The sequence below is a fragment of the Notothenia rossii genome, assembly GCF_949606895.1.
Source record: "Notothenia rossii genome assembly, chromosome: 3".
In the NCBI taxonomy this organism is placed as follows: Eukaryota; Metazoa; Chordata; class Actinopteri; order Perciformes; family Nototheniidae; genus Notothenia; species Notothenia rossii.
The window spans coordinates 55,993,315-56,012,021 of NC_136901.1; the positions used below are offsets into that span (position 1 = coordinate 55,993,315).

General features: G+C 39.1%; 1 protein-coding gene across 2 annotated transcripts in view; it reads right to left on the reverse strand.

Moving 5' to 3' along the window:
* Nucleotides 1-1,187: 1,187 nt before the first annotated feature.
* LOC307033623 (uncharacterized protein) overlaps nucleotides 1,188-18,707 on the reverse strand; it is a 43,326-nt gene continuing 25,806 nt past the window's right edge. Inside the window, exon 6 of one of the 2 annotated variants that reach the window (XM_079672159.1) lies at nucleotides 1,188-1,680. The gene's annotated coding sequence lies outside the window, so the exon portion shown is untranslated. Of the gene's footprint in view, nucleotides 1,681-4,370; nucleotides 4,559-18,707 lie in introns of those variants that run through there. The other variant, XM_079672158.1, reaches the window with a different exon arrangement.

Here is an 18,707-nt window from a genome sequence, read left to right on the forward strand (position 1 = left end):
GCGGGACCCCAGGCAGTGAGTAAGCAGTTTGTTGATTCCATCTGTTTCGCTCCTGTGCGTGTGTGTGTTTGTCCCTCTGCCCTTAGGCAGATCCCCCAATCAATGATTTTGAGTCATGACAGAGGACTCTTTGACAGGACACATACTCATTCCCCCTAAACATCTTCAACACACACACACATCCTATCATGTATCTTATCAAACAACAGTCACCTGTTTTTCTTTATGAAAGTCATACTTGTAAATATCCAAACGCCATCGTCCCATGACGGCCACAGAATCAGTCAACCAACAGAAGTTAACTGTTCCCATGCCCTAAGGTCTTCCCTGACCTTCTTCTCACCTAAAAGTCAGCTATCCGGAATGAATACATTTAAAAATGAGAACAAAGGACTATGGTCTCGTTTAACTGTGTGACTGAATTCTCAAGGCCTGCAGGATGTGCATCATTAACTAACAAGAATGTAACTGCATTATATCTAAGGAAAATGTCTCTGAGAATTCCCCTGTTAATTGCAAGGACTATTGATAATTAACAGAGACTCAAGGGGCCTCTTCTTGGTATCTGCAAGGCAGAAGTCACTCAAGGCAGAAATCATAAGTTTAGCACACATTCTATATAAGGTGACATTCAAATAAATATATCACAGTGTGTGTGTGTGTGTGTGTGTGTGTGTGTGTGTGTGTGTGTGTGTGTGTGTGTGTGTGTGTGTGTGTGTGTGTGTGTGTGTTGTGTGTGTGTGTGTGTGTGTGTGTGTGTGTGTGTGTGTGTGTGTTTGTGTGTGTGTGTGTGTGTGTGTGTGTGTGTGTGTGTGTGTGTGTGTGTGTGTGCTCGTGTGTGTGTGTGTTGGAAAGTAGAGAAAGAGAAAATATGTATACACAAATAGTTGTTCATGGGTTAATTGAGTATTTATACAACACAGTACTGCAGGATTAAATTCCAAGTGGTGTCATTAAAAAAGCTGTGTGTGTGTGAGTGAGTGTGTGATAGAGAGAGAGTGGTGTGCTGTACTGAAGTCCCTGTTGACATGTAGTGGTGACCCAACTAATTGAAAGTCATTTCAAAGTGATATTGAGTTCTATGAGAATATAAACTATTGTCATTGGAAATCTGTGTTACGATTCGGGAAAAGGTAGGACCCAAATGCAGTTTAAAAAGGGAAGTGGGTTTTAAAATGTAACAAAAAGCAAGCTTTATTTACAAAAAAAGCTGTTGACAATGAAAAATACTTAAACAAAACCATGAATCCAAAAAGTAGGTAATATGAGGTAATCCAAAGAGTAGGTAACACGAGGTAGCATCCAGACAAAACTAAACGTGACAAACAGGAAAGACAATGAACCGACAAGGAGAACAGGGGAAGACAAGACTCAATACAAAGAAGGGTAATCACATCACAAGACACAGCTGGGAAGGGAGGCAGAAAAACAAGGGCAGCAGGTGAACACAATCAGACACATGAGGGAAAACACAGGAAGGAAGACAAGACACAGGAGAACAGAATTTCAACATAAAATCATGACAAGACAGACAACTAAGATGTGACAGAAAACTAGGATTGTGACAATCTGTTGCTCCATGTTATCGCTAGTGTAGGTGTTTTCGTGGCCACTGCTGATTTTAAATTGACTGGACCTTTTTTTTTCTCTCTCGATCAGAGCGTCCTTCTTAGCAGCAGTCTGTTGGAGAAAATAAAGCAGACATTTGAATTTCAAAATGGACCAAAAAAGTATTTAACTAATCCATGTAATAAATAACAAAAATGGATTATCTTCCATAACTAGCATGTCAATTGTATTTTCTTAACAATGACAAAGTGTGAGACTTACCTAGATTTATTTAATTGAGAGAATATATTTTACAGTTTGTTCACAGAAATAATGTAGTCTGTATGTAGTAGTAAACAATTATGAACTTTAATTATACAATGACACATTCTGTAAGCTAGTCTCCTTTTATCATTTCACAATCTCTTTTCCCTTTTTATTTTTGTTCTGTTCTATAAAACATCTGTAGTTAGATCAACCATAAACCGCGATTGCAAAAGAAGATTTCTATTAAAACTATTATTAGTCATTCACAGCTTCAATGTTTCTATAGATTTTTATTTCATCAGTCTTTCATCACAAATGACAGTTTTATCATTTTATTAGCAACTTTGTTGGATAATAAAATAGTACCTCAATTTCTCCAAATGAATTATAAAATACTTGGCCAGACTTAGAGATAAAATGAAATGGGCTCCAAATGGGTTTTTTTCCTTGCTGGTGCTTATTTCAGAAGAGTGTGTGATAAGATGGACTATTTTACAAATCAAATAAACATTGACAAAATATGTGAACACTTTTAGAGAGTATTTTGAACATCGTTGTTGATGTGTGGCAGTTTCTTCTGCACTAATATTACATAATTGTGTGTTCTTTGGTACAGAATTCATAAAATCTTGCCCCAACTGTGTTGTTAACTAAATGTAAGTGCCACTGAAAGTTGACCGAGAATAAACCCTGAATTAGTCAACCTTCGAAAAACAACCTCTGCTTTACACATCTCCGAAGAGGCCAGTTTCTTGGAAATATAACACATTTGTATTCATGAGCAGTGAATGTGTGATTCTGTTAGAGACTGTCACTTTAGTGTATTCATGTTTCTTTTGATTTCCTTGCCCTGGCTGCAGCACAGATGAAAAGGGTGGCAGCAAGACGCCCAGAGCCAAACATTCACTGCGTGCGTGCGTGTGTGTGTGTGTGTGTGTGTGTGTGTGTGTGTGTGTGTGTGTGTGTGTGTGTGTGTGTGTGTGTGTGTGTGTGTGTGTGTGTGTGTGTGTGTGTGTGTGAAATAAGCCCATCTCTGACTAAACTATCATGACCCATGACCTCTTTGATTCTAGAAAAAAGTTGATTAAAGTTGGCAACACCGCAGAGTCTCATGTGATGTGTTACATTCTCCAAACTGATGGGAGTGACCGATAGAGTGGAAGGAAATGGAAGTTTTCTTTTGGATTTTGGAATATTAAAGAAAATAATGATATTAACACATTTTTAGACACAATATCCGTCATTGCTATTATTGTTAACCCATAAGTAAAAAGCTATCGTTGGGCTTTTTTTTTTTACAAACAACATCACGGTCGCATGGCTGTGCATCACCACGGCTAAGCTAAAGGCAGCTAATGTTCAGCATGAGAACGAGTAGTCGTCTTATTTAGAAACTTGTTCGCACCCGTTGTTTTCCCGACACACAGAAGCTTTGGACATTTACCAGTGGTGTATTTCCTGATTTTTCTTTTTTCATGGAACAAAACGTGAACATCTCTTCAGCTCCAGACCTTGTTTCAAGCTTCTAACCAAAAACACGTTCACAAAACGTTTGACTTTGAGATTACAAAACAGCACATAAACTGTTAAAGATGGTAGTTTGTGTCACAACTTTAAAAGAAATAATCAAGTGAATTGATATTGGATGCTTAGCACAATGTCCCAACTAAACCATGGGTGTCACAAACCACAGGTGTTCATAATAACTTTGATTTAAAAAACACAAATGTATTTTCTGCTCATTTGAATTGCGTGCTGTTATGCAAATAACCAGTTTTGAAGACGGTTACTAATAAAAAATGACAACTTTGACAAGTTTTGACAGTTTAGTTGATCTTTACTTATGAATGTAGGCTACAGTTAAAGGTCACCTATCATGCAAAATGCACTTCTTTATGTCTTTTATGCATATATGTGTCTCCGGTGTGTAAGGACATTCACAAAGTCTCAGAAAACAAAACTCTTTCTTTTTTCCTCCGTATCCAAATCTCTGAAAACGTGGGAACAACGGAGCTGATCCAGAGTTGCTGCCGATATGGCGTTATATCGGCAATGTGGACCCATGGTCCCTCATCTTTTTTTGTCAAATATTTCCAAATGTAGTTTTTCTTTAAAGCTACGGACCCAGAATCAGCCCTTCTCTATCAGGGCTGAAATACAGGGATATGAGGCATGGCTACAATGGGTGGTGATCTGTTTGGTATTTTGAGCAAAACAATTCAGAGACATGTTTTTTATATATCTGAGACATATAATATATGCCTAAAAATAGTATAATAGGACACCTTTAAGGCACACACTCTCTTTGTCCTCCTCGCTACACTGATATTAATAAAAATACATGTTTTGCAAAGAAAAGAAAATAATCTGATGGAAACAAAGTTAGGAGACAAAATGCATCTTCCAAATCTGTCCCTACTTTAAAAGTCCTCTCCAGTGTCCCCTGCCCAAAGGTGATAACACATGACTTCTCACCCCGTGTGTCTCTGACTTACTCATGCCCATTATATCGATTGACGAGATTCTTTTCCCATTTCCACTTTTTTTGAGGGCCCTCTGAGCAGAATGCTGCTGATACTCTCATCGACCTGGCAGCGTTTTGAGGCTCTTCCACAAATCCCCAATGCGTCTCCAACAGGCCTCACACCATCTGTCCTGAAGCCTGGGAGCAATATTGTCTTCAGTGGGAGATGGACAGGACTGGATCAATGTGGATCACTCGCACTGTGGATAACAATGTGCCCTGCGGACAACAGAAGCAAGACACGCACACGGTGATGGGGAAAATGTCACTTCTTTTACTAATTATATTTTCTCTTTGAAAAGCAGAGGTGATCGACTTTTCTCTCCATCACATTGGTGTGTTAACATTCTAGTCGACACAACAACTCCAGAATAATACATGATACCATTTTCAGACTTACAGCACAGGTTCCCCCCACAGCACGGGGTTTAATTCCTTTTTAGAGTACCTTGCTGCATTCATTTAAATATTGATAAGCAAAAACTCATTACCTCAAGTACCTTTTTTTTTTGCACAGAGACAGGCAGATCTTACTAATGCAGCTCAAGGGATATCAGGGATGTTGGTTTTGAAATATTGTTTAAAGTTATTGTGATTGATTGGCCTTATTAATGATCCCATTAGGCAGAGTGATAATGTTAACCAGGTGATAATAACAGGACCTCAGGCAGCTATTGAGCATCTGTTGTGTTGGGTTTGAGCCATCCTACCTAAAAAGAATAGTGATGCTAGAATAAAAAAAATTCCCAGTTTAAATTGAAGCAGAGTTTTTTTTTCCACTTTACATTTTCCTTTCCACTTTCATTTTACTGGCTATCTTCTTGCTCAACCCATTCTTAGTTTTATTGTATTGGTTTTCATCATTGTCAATGTCTTCCAATTTTCATATTTTCCTCGGTATTGCATGGTGTTGTTGTGCAGGGGTTTGACAGGATGGAACGATGTGAGGAGAAAATAAAATATGAAAAGTTATCACCAGCAAACCCAGCATTGTTTTTTTTTTGTGTTTTTATGAATATAAACTGTTTTATAAAATTGTCCAAGTTTATACAAAAGACATTCAGGAATGTGATATCTTTTTACTATTTCAAATATTGTACATTTAATAATTGAGATAAAACAGAAGACACAAGAAGATTGTAGTCTCTTGGCTTTGCCTCGTTTTGCATGTTTTTGTACTGACATTTGCTAAGTGCAATATGCAATAAGATAATCCAATTATTGCACTTATATAACTGGAAAAAAATTGTAATACTGGACATTTCTCACACTCAAAAATCGCCATCTTGGCTACGTAATGGTAGTTGCGGTTGCTGCAATTGCAGTTGCTCAGACCAACACATGTGTTTTTATTCACTATTTTACAGACTAAATTGCTATTGAGAAGAAGCCACCATTATTTAATTGGAATAAGTGAGCAGTCAGAGATGATTAAGTACGGTCAATTATAACTTTGCTACCTAGCTAGCAAACAGCGGCAATTGTCACTTCCTGTACAGGCACAGAAACCGTGTGCGATTTGAGAAAAACACAACTTTGTCGAAATTGTTCACAGTGCACAACATGGCAGTGTACTAAGAGTATCAGAATAAAGACACAGCGTACGATTGTAGGTGTGCCCTGTGTGTAGGTGCAGTGCCTACATCGGTTTCAAGAGCCAACACCTGCAGTTTTAGGGATGGCCACTAGAGGGGGGCACCAACCTTGTCAAAATACAGAACTTAACAGCAGAAATATACATGTTTACAGCCTGGTACAAAACAACGTGACCATTCGCTAATTTTGAAAATGGTGCCCAAATAATAATGTATGTATGTACCAAATACTTTAAGCTCTAATGGAAACCTATGGGCAACATCACTAATACTTCTGTATTCAATACAGTCTATAGTCAGAACAGACAAAAACATGATTTAATCCAACAGCATTCTGTAGCCTAAACTAGCACAGAAGCAGCTAAAGCAAGATTGGAGAGAGCCAAAGCTACACAGACCTGCTTCGTGTTGCTAAATTCCAATGAAAAAACAACCACCTCTGTTTGGAGGAGAGACATTCACAGAATGAAAATAAATTGGAGAAATCCCAGCAATAACTAGTATGAATAATTGGATTCCATTTCTTTTGATAAAGAAAAATGTTGTAACATGAACTATATTAATGCACCCCCACAGCTTACAAAACCTCATGAGGAAATGTTCTCTTATCCTTCCTAATACCTTTTCATCTCAGACTCAAGATGTTATATCTGCAGCTTTATTTTCACACCATGCCTGTTATATCTGTGTTTGTGAAACACATTCTCAGTTCCTAATGAAATCCACAGAAAGTGTGAGTGCTCAGAGCTGCTCGGCTTTGGGGTCAAGAGCTTACAATTTGTCACTCTCTGATTGAGTTTCTGCCAAAAAAGGTAGAACATGTTTTTTTCCTGGTACAGATATCACGTTATTTCTCATTGATCAGCTTCAGAAGTCTCAGGGAGATTGCACACTAAAATGAATGACAGCTGGAAAGAGGAAGAGTCTGATTTGCATGGCCCTCTGTCCATTGTTTCCATGTGATCAGATGTTTTATTTTTTGATTTATTTTTGTTGTTTGTCCTTTTTTCCCTCCCACTGAGAAACCGTTCTCAGATTTACATGAACTTTGACTCGTCTGTGTTGCTTGTCATGCTGTGTCTTTCTGTCTTGTTAATACTGACTCCACAGTCAAGCGCTTTCAAACTTTTGGTGTGTTTCAGACTCCTTTTAGAATAAAACAACAGAAACCTGACACTGTTCTGTCAGTATCTCTCCGTTACAGTCTTTGTCTGTCTGATCTTTCTGTCTGAGAGATTGGCGTAGAAAACTGTTTTTAGCCGTCCCCCTACCTGTCTTTGGGATCCCCACGTCTCTGTTTGGACCCTCTCCTCCTGGTGGGTGTTGCTATGCTTTTCACACTTTCCCAAAATAAAGACATGTCTGTTTGTTAGAAGCTTCCCTCTAGAGCAGGGGTATTCAACGAACATTTTACGAGGTCCAGTTAGAGAACATCTCCCCATGCAAAGGTCCGGAACTTCAAAATGTCTAACTTGCTTTATGAATTATTGTGATATATATTGAAGTAGCCTGCAGCTTTATCAACGTCTGCATGTAATCAACAACTGACTGCCAATCAAATAAAGAAAGTACAATTCATAAACAACAATATTTATTGTCAATGAACATTGAACTATACAGATATACAGTAAATACTGTGGATATTTGTAATGTTCCTCTCGGGCTGCATTTAAAAATAAAATAGAGAAAATAAACAATAACTTTTGAAAATATATGCATCTTAAAAGTGCTTGATTTTAGATAAATAAAGTGCAGCAGCAGCTTGAGTTTCCTTTTTTCTTTGTTTCACATCATGACTTAACAGTTTCAGACGATTATAGAACAGTATCAGTCTTTACACATCATAACAATTGAACAGTTTTAAAGTTCCTCTTTCTTTCCCTCTTATATTGCAGACCCTCACTCACTTTTTTTTATTGAGAGTGAGAATTGAGCTGGAGCTTGTCCTGCCAGGAGTTTAAATCTGGGCTGAAATGGTGTCAGGTCCATTCTCATACACATGCAGGTGCTCATTGGTTAGCCTCGGTTAACCTGCCCTGGAACGATATTCAGTTTTAATTTTGATCCTGGTGGACTGATCATATTGGGCTCTGAGACTGCTTATTTTTTGTGACCTCAGTTCTGACTTGAGAGGGAATGTTTGGTCAAACACTTTGTGTTTTGTCTCATAGTGGCGTCTTGGCACTTTTAACCTCTTAAGCCCGAGGGTCCCCCCAGTGACTATGTCTCAGGGCTTCTTAACATTTATGAAACTATTAATGTTCCATACCCTTTCAACGGGAAGAACTCCGCTAACTGACAATATGAACCATTTTTAGCTAAATGAAACACAAGAGTAATACCAAGCCCTCGAATTAGCATGGAGCGAAAAAATGCTAACTAATGCTAACAGACTTTTGCACAGCACTCACGGTAGAAATGCCCTTATTACTTATCGTAACTGCACAAACAAGATATCCGATTAAAGCTGAGACTCCACAGATTCCACACATCTAATGTCATCACTGTCCGACCCCGAATTCGGAGCGATCAACCAAGAGAAAGTAAACAACATCCGGTTTCAAAAATATTAAAATAATTACGTCTTACCTTTTTTGATTTGTGATCAAAAGTTGTGTTCAACGGAATAAAAACGCTGCTCAAGGTTAATCCAATGTCTTTGTGTCACATAGAAATGTTTACTGATAATCCATCATCATATTTATGGCAATATACTGGGTATAAAGTTTTGCCGTCCAGGCTTGTACTTTCAGATATGCTTCGTTTGCTTCTCTATTACGTCCCAGGGCTCGACAGTAACGGTTGCCATTGGCAGCCATTCAGAAAAAATGTCAACCACTTCTTGGCCTTCCAACCACTTTTTAACATGAAGAAATAAGGACAGCAAACAGAAAAATGTGCACCCCAAAATAGATAAATGTTAATTATTTGTTGTATTAAGAGTGATATTTAATTATTGTTGTGACCAGTCGGAACCTGATACTTAAGTTGCACGTGCATTGGTGTGATTAGGGAGCCAGAAAGCGATGCACGTTAACTCGCGTGCGCTGTGCGCCATATGTTTGTTTTACAAAAAATGGCGAAGCAAATTAAGTTGTTTGACTGTGGGGTAAAAAGTTTGGCCAACTCGTCAACATCTCAAACGAATGTTCAAAGTGATTCAACTGATAAAGCGCAAAATGAACCCGAACGAAAAGCAAAGAGGAAATGTGTAAAGTAAAAAAAAATGGGGAAATCGTGTTGGTGAACACGAATCAATAGATTAAAAATCGAGTTGGTGAACACGAAATGCCATGAGACTGGGTTGGTTTTTCAGGGGAAACACAAACTGCAGAAAACATTAGCTGCTAACTGTTGTTAGCTAAGACAGCTAGCTATAGCCTCATGGCAAACTTAAGGTTAAGTTAACATTAACGTAACTTTGTGAGAAAGCTTTTACTCTCTCTCCTTAGCGAGCATTGTTTATTGTTCGAAACACAATCTCTCGAAGTGCTGCCCACAAAACGTCGGTTTCATCGACCCTGGATTACCTGGCCCAGCAAATTCCGCCTCATACGACGCATACGCGACATTTTATCATTTTTTGGCCACAAAAACATCCCATAGCCAGTATTGGAGATGGCCCCACATCCCCATACAACACACCGCTTGCCGATTGTTCTTGGGGTCTTATTGCTGTGCATCCCATAATATTTGGCGCTTCAATGCACTCAAACAGGGACTGAGCTCAGCTGTGTTCTACTCATGACGTCACCGCCGGAAACATCAACTTTGGTCGATTGTTACTAAACCGTCAACTTGTGTATGCTGTTATAATAGTGATTTATTCAAAATACATCAATAATAAAAAAATGATACGGCACATTTCACAATTCAAATGCAACCTCTATCATATACCAAGCCCAGAAACACGTCTGGATAGCATTTCGTAAGCTCTTTAAGCTTTTTTGGCTGTCCACCCACGGTAAAAACATTAAATGAAACAATTAGACAATACACACCTGTTACATGATGATAGAAAGTTTAAGGAATACCAATCAGCAGAACCAGAGATATTTTCTTTTTCTATTTTATTCCTTTTTCATTTTTTTCTATAGCTGGTGCTCATAGGGGTTTTTTTCTCCAGTAGCTGCCAATATAGCCAGGGGCTGTCTTTGTTAAATCCAATATCACAAGGGTGAGAACAAGGCAACAAGGACCTGCTGCCAGTATGAGTTGCTCAGAATTGACGCAAGGCAGTGGATTGGCAGAAGGGCCTGGAGGGCGGGGGTGATGCCTTGAAGGCTGATGCTTTCTTAGGGTCAGGAAATAAGTTGCTGAATAAGTGGAATTCTGGGTACTAGGGAAAAATGTGCAGAATCCTCTTCAGTGTGGCTCAAGTGACAAAGACAAGGACGGATGGGAACTAGATCTTTAAATTGAATAATTAGAAAATGCCAAACACATGCAAAAGAAAATAATCAACAAAAAAGGTTCCACAGGGTTTTTAAAAATGATTTTGATATCAAATATTCTTGTCCATATACTGTACATATACTGTTGTGTTAAAGTCCATTAAAGTTAAGGGACGTCACATTCACTAAGCAAAGATAGTGATTGGGTTTCTAAACCAAACATCCAGAGTGTGCTGAGACTACCTCTGAAGTTCACTGCACTTTGGAAAGCACTGTCATGATATGATCCCCACACAGGATTATAATCTGCACACAAGGTCTCAGATCATACAGTTTTCATGGGGAAGTGGCTGTGATTTTGGTGAAATCAAAGGTAGTAAGATATCAGAGGAGGGGGGAAGACAGAAACACAAAGGCAGAGAAAGAAGGAATGAAGAGGGATAGCTGAGTAAAGCACAGAGTCAGCGCGCGCCAGGCAATGTTAAATTATTCTCTTTTCATTTACAATAATAAAATCATTTGATCAGTGAAATATGTCCTCATTTTCTCTCCCCTAAGGGTCCCTGCACAGCTCCCTCCAAATATCTCCTGCTTCAGGGCCAAAAGCCCAGGCGAGAGGGGACAGAACTAAGAATAAAACCATGTTTGCTCCGGAGTTAGCACTGGAGAGTTGAGTGTGGGTTTTTCATTCAATGTTAATTCTTTGAATCTACAATAATGTGTGTCTGTTCTTTGGAGAAACCCCCTGTGAGATAACAATTCTGAGATGTTTCTGTATTTCTGTATTGTATTCCTCAAATATGTATCTCAGACTTTTTTAAGAATGATTTTTTTGAACAAATAACATAGATTGTGACTTATTGCCCCATTTAGGTCTATATAAACGAACAGAGAAGTTGTTTGACAGTGACTCCGTAAGCGAAGTATGTTATATTCTGCTCTTTGTATCACAGCAAGACTACAGAATACCTTGTTTCTACCTCGGTGGGTAGTTATTTTATTAAACGTGAACATCTTATATCTCATGCCTGAATGATCCGAATGTGTGTAACACCCAAACATGTCAGAGTAGCAACATCACAATTGGTAGGCAGCTCTACTGCCTAAACAATAGTTCCTACTATTACAAAGTATACGCATTTTCTGTAACCTTGTGAAACAAACCAGTCTCACGGCATTTCGTGTTATAGTCACGACATTTAATCTATTGATTCGTGTTCACCAACACGATTTTCCCCTTTTTTTCGTGTCACACAGAACGATTTTAAAAGCAATGTATTTCTATTGGTAGTATGTTTCGTGCCTGCAGCACGTCTTTTTGTCCGGTCAGGTCTTTGAAGACCGGAAGCTGTGTGGTTCATAAAAACATGTTCTTACTCAATATCAAGCCACGATTATTGTTTTTAATTTAAATGTTATAATGGGTCCGTGAGGAAAATAAATGGGGCTCAGAATACTGAAACATTTATTTTTTAAATATTTTTTTCCTTCTAATTTGTTATTCTTTTCTAAATAACACACTGTTATTTACTCAACAATAACACACAATTATCCTTGTTTTTATTTAATTATTTAATTCTATAATATCGGGCTTTTTTTTCGTCCATCAGGAACTGAATTTCAAAATAAAGTTACCGGAAACAGACGTAGGCGATACACACCCACTGAACTGATTACCCAAGATCCTCAGCTATCGTTGAAGCTCGGTGATTGGGTGTTTTAGCCGCAATGCACGTTGGGATATGGTGTTTATGCGATATGTAATCCGAAAACATTTTTAAATGTTTGAAATACCTTATTCCGAGTGTGCTTGCTTTTCTCTTTGAAAGTCACCACATAACAGCATTGTAATACACGGTTTGGCTGCATTACATATTATAGATCTGCCGTAGTTCTTTATTTATAGAGCCCTGTTTAGAAGACCTTTGGACAAACTTGAAGAACTGCCACCGAAGCTGAATACGTGACGTGGATCATAAATATATCAGCAATTAAACAACATCTTCAATTTATCTTCAGACAATACATCTCTTCGCAGTATCAATACAAATTCGGCTGAATTTTATATTTTATCCAATTGGTAGACAGGTAGCGGTGCACAGCTGATAAACAGGGACTTGTAGTTTTTAAAGATATTACAGATTTTCTTTGAATATAAGAATGTAAATACTGAGTGGAGAGAATTTTCAGGGGTTTTGGGTGACACATCTATGGAATCACAATTTCAATATCTTACCATTAAATGACGGATATACCTTTCTGTCTGTGATGTTTTACAAATCAGATATTAATTATGTAGAAGTAAAACACTTCAAATAATATAGCAATATCCTGTAAAATGATTTGAAAACATGAATAACACTACACATCTTCAGATGTTATACATACATAAGTGTCCTACACTAATAATAAAAGTATAAATTGTTGTGTTAACACTTTAAACTTGACATTTTTTTAATCCGCACCACCTAGTGGTTAAAGCACGTTATTTATTTTTTTGTTTGTTGAATGAAATATTAAGAGTCCATACAAAAAAGGGGGAAAGTTGAAGGTCAATGATAGAAATATAGAATATAAAATATCAAGAAGATACTGTAAGTGATCTCTACTACAATAAAACAGTTTAGTGCCGGATGTACAAAGATATTAATAGGAGGATGTGCAAAACAGAAAAACGAATGAACCTTTATTTAACACTAGAACCGCCAGAGGTCGCTGTATACCTAAAACCGCTAACGGGTCAAGTTTACCCGCTATTGATTTTCAAGGTACAATGTTCTTTTGTTTATCATTTTTCTTGGCTGGGTCCGTTTCCACTCCTTTTTCTGAAACAACATGGCCTAGATATTTGACAGATGTCCTGAAGAATTGACATTTCTTTGGTGAAAGCTTTAAGCCATATTCAGGGCTCGAGCTTAAGGACGTCCCGTCGTCCCGGGGCCGAAAAAAATTGTGTCAGGGAGGATAAAAAATAATTTGGGGACGAATTTGGGACGAGAGTTAAAATAAAAATACCCAAGCACACAATTATTAAACCTCCTTGTCAACATAAACACACAAAACATTTAGCAATCCGCGAAACACACACGCACACTCACACACTCACACACACACACACACACACACACACACACACACACACACACACACACACACACACACACACACACACACATACGTAAGCTGTGCCCATGTGCTGTCAGCCAGCCGCACAGCTGGCTTTGCCCGCGAATTCCTGGCCCGCAAATTCGCGGGTCTATCTACAGTAGGCTATGTACTGAGTGTGTGTATTTCGCGGGTTGAGTGATGTAAAATGACAATGGTATCCCGTGGAGGAATTCTGAAATGTTTTACCGTTACATCACAAAAACGCACAGCAGAACCAGACCCTGGAGCGCCGGCCTCTTTATTTACTTACTCCACTTCATCCCCTATGGGTAATAAGGCTGAGATGAGAACCCTCCATCGTATTTAGTCCTTAGCAATATGCTGCGCCTCTCCCCATGTATGGATGGGTACCGAGCCCCGGTATTAAACGGGCCCCGCCCGGGCCGGAATTATTAAAGACAGTGGTAACGTTAAGCTCCGACGTTATCTGACTTTTTATCGGTACTGGAGACATTTAAAAAATATATGTCATATGTAGTATTGCTACATAAACATTATATCGCAGTTTTAGTTTATCGAACTCCATTTCTAATATGCAATAAGACTACAACATGCGTCTATGATGTATTTTCGAGCTTTCCAATCCAGACGAGATCTCTCTCTCCCGTCTGTGTGCGAGGGGGCGGGGCAGTTTGTAAAGGTCTCCTGACTGTGTTACAGACTGTCCTCCTGGTTAGTGGTTACTTTAGGTTCTGTCTTCAGGACAGAGTGTTGGATGTTTTTTTTTAATTGGATGGGACTTGATTTGATTCAATATTAGTAATTTTCTCGTTTGTGTGTTTGTTTAAATATATTTGGCCTTTGTCATGTGATTGACTGATTTACTCAAATAAAAAGGTTGATGAATTATCATCTAATGATTTGTATGATGTTTTTTTATGTTAAAGGTCACTTTGAATGATTTTAACTAATGATAAGTAGTAGAAAAACTAATATTTTAAATTCGGGACGGTCCACATTAATTTCGGGATGGCTTAGATTGTATTTCGGGACGGTTCCGGGAGGATGGTGAAAAAAGTTAGTCGAGAGCCCTGCATATTCCTTCAGCCTGTTTAGTACTCTCAGAAGTCGGTCCTCATGTTCCTCGAGTGTGGCAGAGAAAACAATGACGTCTTCAAGAAAGACTAAGGCTTCACTCAAGTTCATGCTACCCACACACTTCTCAATTACTCTTTGAAAAGTACTGGGAGCATTTATTACTCCCTGCGGCATTCTGTTAAACTCCCAGAATCCCATAGGTGTCACAAAAGCTGTCTTGAACTTGTCTTCCTCCTCCATCTCCACCTGATAATAGCCAGATGTAAGATCCATAATAGAGAACCACTTGGACCTTATTAAGGCTGAGAAAGCTTCCTCAATGTTGGGCAAAGCATATGCATCTTTGATGGTTTGTCGGTTCAGTTTACGGTAATCGATGCACAACCTGATTTCACCATTTTTTTTTTCACCACAACAATTGGAGAAGCAAAGGGGCTCTCTGATTCACGGATTATTATAGCTTCTTGAAGTTCCTTTAAATGAAGCCTGACAGCCTCATAATCAGAAGGATGGATCGGTCTGGGTCTTTGTTAAAAGGGAGATGGGTCTGAAAGCCGGATTCGATGTTTGATCTCAGTAGTATGACCCAAGGGCGCCGGAAGCGAGGGGGCCATTGGCCTCCCCACTTTTCAGCCCTGCCCCACATTATCGCAGCGGCAGATCTAACTGCACAAATCCCGTTTTAATAATTCCCTTTACTCTAAAGTCGCATCTAAAACGCGATCTGATCTAGCTGTGTATATTTTGTTATTTTTTATTGTTAGCCTATATTCAATCTCACTAGCTACAGGCATTTTTTGAAGCTTGAAAAGGGAAGATGACAGCTCTCACTCGCCACTCTGCTCTTCCACAGCGCCGCTCCCCCTCCCTCCCGCTGAAATTATGAATGTAAGGTGTATACTAATCATATAACACGGCAGGGTCCGTTACAGTTTGTTTTTATCTGATTTCAAATAAACAAAGTCTTGGCTTTCAGAATATTAAACTTGTTTCGGCAAATTCAGATGATAAATACAACTTTGAAAGCTTGCAACGGCATAATTACAAGCGGAGAACGGAGCAACTTAACGTCACAGCAGGCATAAAAACAGCCGGTGTTTCTCGTGAGTGTTTTTCCCGGGAAACAAACACAACACACACAAAAACACACACGTATACACGCGGAGTGGAACACTGTACAAATCCCGTTTCAATAACTCCCCTCTATACTCTAAAGTCGCATCTAAAACGCGATCTGGTCTAGCTGTGTTATATTTTGTTATTTTTTATTGTTATATATATTCAATCTCAGTAGCTTAACACATTTGTTAAGCTTGTAAAGGGAAGACCACAGCTCGCCTCTCACTCTTGCTCTTCCACAGCACCGCCCCCCCTCCCTCCCGCTGAAATTATGAATGTAAGCGTATAGTAATCATAGATAACACGGCAGGGTCCGTTACAGTTTGTTTTCATCTGATTTCAAATAAACAAAGTCTTGGCTTTCAGAATATTAAACTTTTTTCGGCAAATTCAGATGATAAATAAGGTTTAAAGTCTTTTTTAACTTAATTAAGGTATGGTGTTCTTTGGATGCAACTCAGCATTCTTTCTCCTCCAAACACGTCTAGATGAGTTTACTAAAAAGTTCTATTTTGGTTACATCTGACCATATGGCATTCTCCCAATCCTCTTCTGGATCATCTAAATGCTCTCTAGCAAACTTCAGACGGGCCTGGACATGTACTGGCTTAAGCAGGGGGACACGTCTGGCACTGCAGGATTTGAGTCCCTGGCGGCGTAGTGTGTTACTGATGGTAGCCTTTGTTACTGTGGTCCCAGCTCTCTGCAGGTCATTGACTAGGTCCCCCCGTGTGGTTCTGGGATTTTTGCTCACCTTTCTTGTGATCATTTTGACCACACGGGGTGAGATCTTGTGTGGAGCCCCAGATCGAGGGAGATTATCAGTGGTCTTGTATGTCTTCCATTTTCTAATAATTGCTCCCACAGTTAAGTTCTTCACACCAAGCTGCTTACCTATTGCAGATTCAGTCTTCCCAGCCTGGTGCAGGTCTACAATTTAGTTTCTGGCGTCCTTTGACAGCTCTTTGGTCTTGGCCATAGTGGAGTTTGGAGTGTGACTGTTTGAGGTTGTGGACAGGTGTCTTTTATACTTATAACGAGTTCAAACAGGTGCCATTAATACAGTTAACAAGTGGAGGACAGAGGAGGCTCTTAAAGAAGAAGTTACAGGTCTGTGAGAGCCAGAAATCTTGTTTGTTTGTAGGTGACCAAATAATTATTTTACCGAGGAATTTAGCAATTAATTCATTAAAAAATCCTACAACGTAATTTCCTGGATTCTTCCCCCCCATTCTGTCTCTCATACTGTAGTTGAAGTGTACCTAGGATGAAAATTACAGGCCTCTCATCTTTTTAAGTAGGAGAACTTGCCCAATTGGTGGCTGACTAAATACTTTTTTGCCCCACTGTATTTGGAGTACAAAACAATCGTGATATCATTAGAAAGCTAGGAATCAAAATATATCTTCGGGTCAATGCGACTGATTTCGATGGAGCAGGTCACTTTGCATTAGGTAAAATAAAGCAGGCAGACATAACAGGAAGAATATGTACATTTTAACCCAATCAAATAGGTCATAGTCACACCATTAAAATGTATCCATGTAAATTACAACCAATAAAAAAGCTTAGATTTGTTTATTTTTTTACGTTGTTTACTTTATTTGTTACGTTGTTCTGTGTGTGTCAGCCGTTAACCTAGATAGAAAGAATATATAGGCCTACACTTGCAAACATGTCAGAAGACTAGCGCAGAACAAAACTAAATACAGTCAATCTAAACTTAAATGTAACAACTGGAAGTTCACATCCCTGACATCCACATCTCCGGAGCCTGGACCTTCATCAATCATACAACAGCGAAGCCAGATGAACCCAAAAGCAGTAACTCTGCAGCCGCAGAAACTGTGAAAATTGCCGCCGCCCCGACTGCCGTTGTTGAACCGAAACAGGCTGGTTCCGACTGCATGGAGGTTTGTTGTCGGGACATTGAGGCGGGTAAATCTGTACAGCTAACTATCGAAAAAAAGGAGACTTTAGATAGATTATTTGGGCAAAGAGAAGGTACTTCAACGCAGAATGATACAAAAACAGAGAGTGGTTAATTCTTTGCAAAACCACTAAATGATAGTGATAAATTGCGATGTTAACAACCTCATGATAACCTCATATTTTTTTTACTTAGGGTCATACCTGTGTTTAGTCTAGAAAAAGGTAAATGTGTGCATTTTATTATAAAGTTGTGTATATTTACAGACTGTTGCAAAAACTAAGAAGCTTATAAACATCAGGTTTAAAACTAAAAGAGCTTTACTAAAAAGTAACACAATTAAAGATGTTTGGAGTTTTATTTGAGTTATTAATTTACATATTTTGTCCAAGAGATTCTGATTTGAAACCGGAGAGAGGGGAGGCCGTCCCAAAGCTTGCCACTGTATTTACTCCCTCCATCTGACAGGAGGGAGCCTCATGTGTCACTCCACGGAGTTCACTCCGTCACGGAGGGGGAGTGTGTAGGGGTAGGGTGTAGGGCGTGGTTTGGGATTGGGCCATACACATGCACTTTTTGGCCCCCCCACTTCTAAAATGAATCCGGCGCGCCTGGTATGACCATAGTCAAGATCACTATGTGCAAAGGCTTCTGACGCTGAATTTAACTTCCTGGTGATTCTCTCCTTCCACTCTTCAGACAAAAGGAGAGTCAGCAAAGTCAAAGGTAAGTTTAATAGAATCAGATACTTTCATAGTGTTGCAGGTTGCAGAAGCTGATGCAGGATGAGATGGTTCACTTGATGTAGCTTTAGCATCATGTGATGGTAATGATGACACAGCTTTGGTAAGAGAGAGCTCAGCAATGATGTGACCTGCAGGTACTGTGATGTCCCTTGCAGTCTCATTTTTTACCAGAACAGGCACCTTGAAAGATGGACATGATGAACTTGTCATGATGTAACTGCAAAAGAAGAGACCACCAGGTAAGTTCGACTGAGGGGGCTCAACCACTCCCTGTTTCTACACGGACCACTATTGCGGTAAGCATGTTGTAACTTCCGGTTGTTGTTGTCATCTCCGGGTATCCCGTGTGCCTGTTCTGTTGCTGATAGCTTATTATCT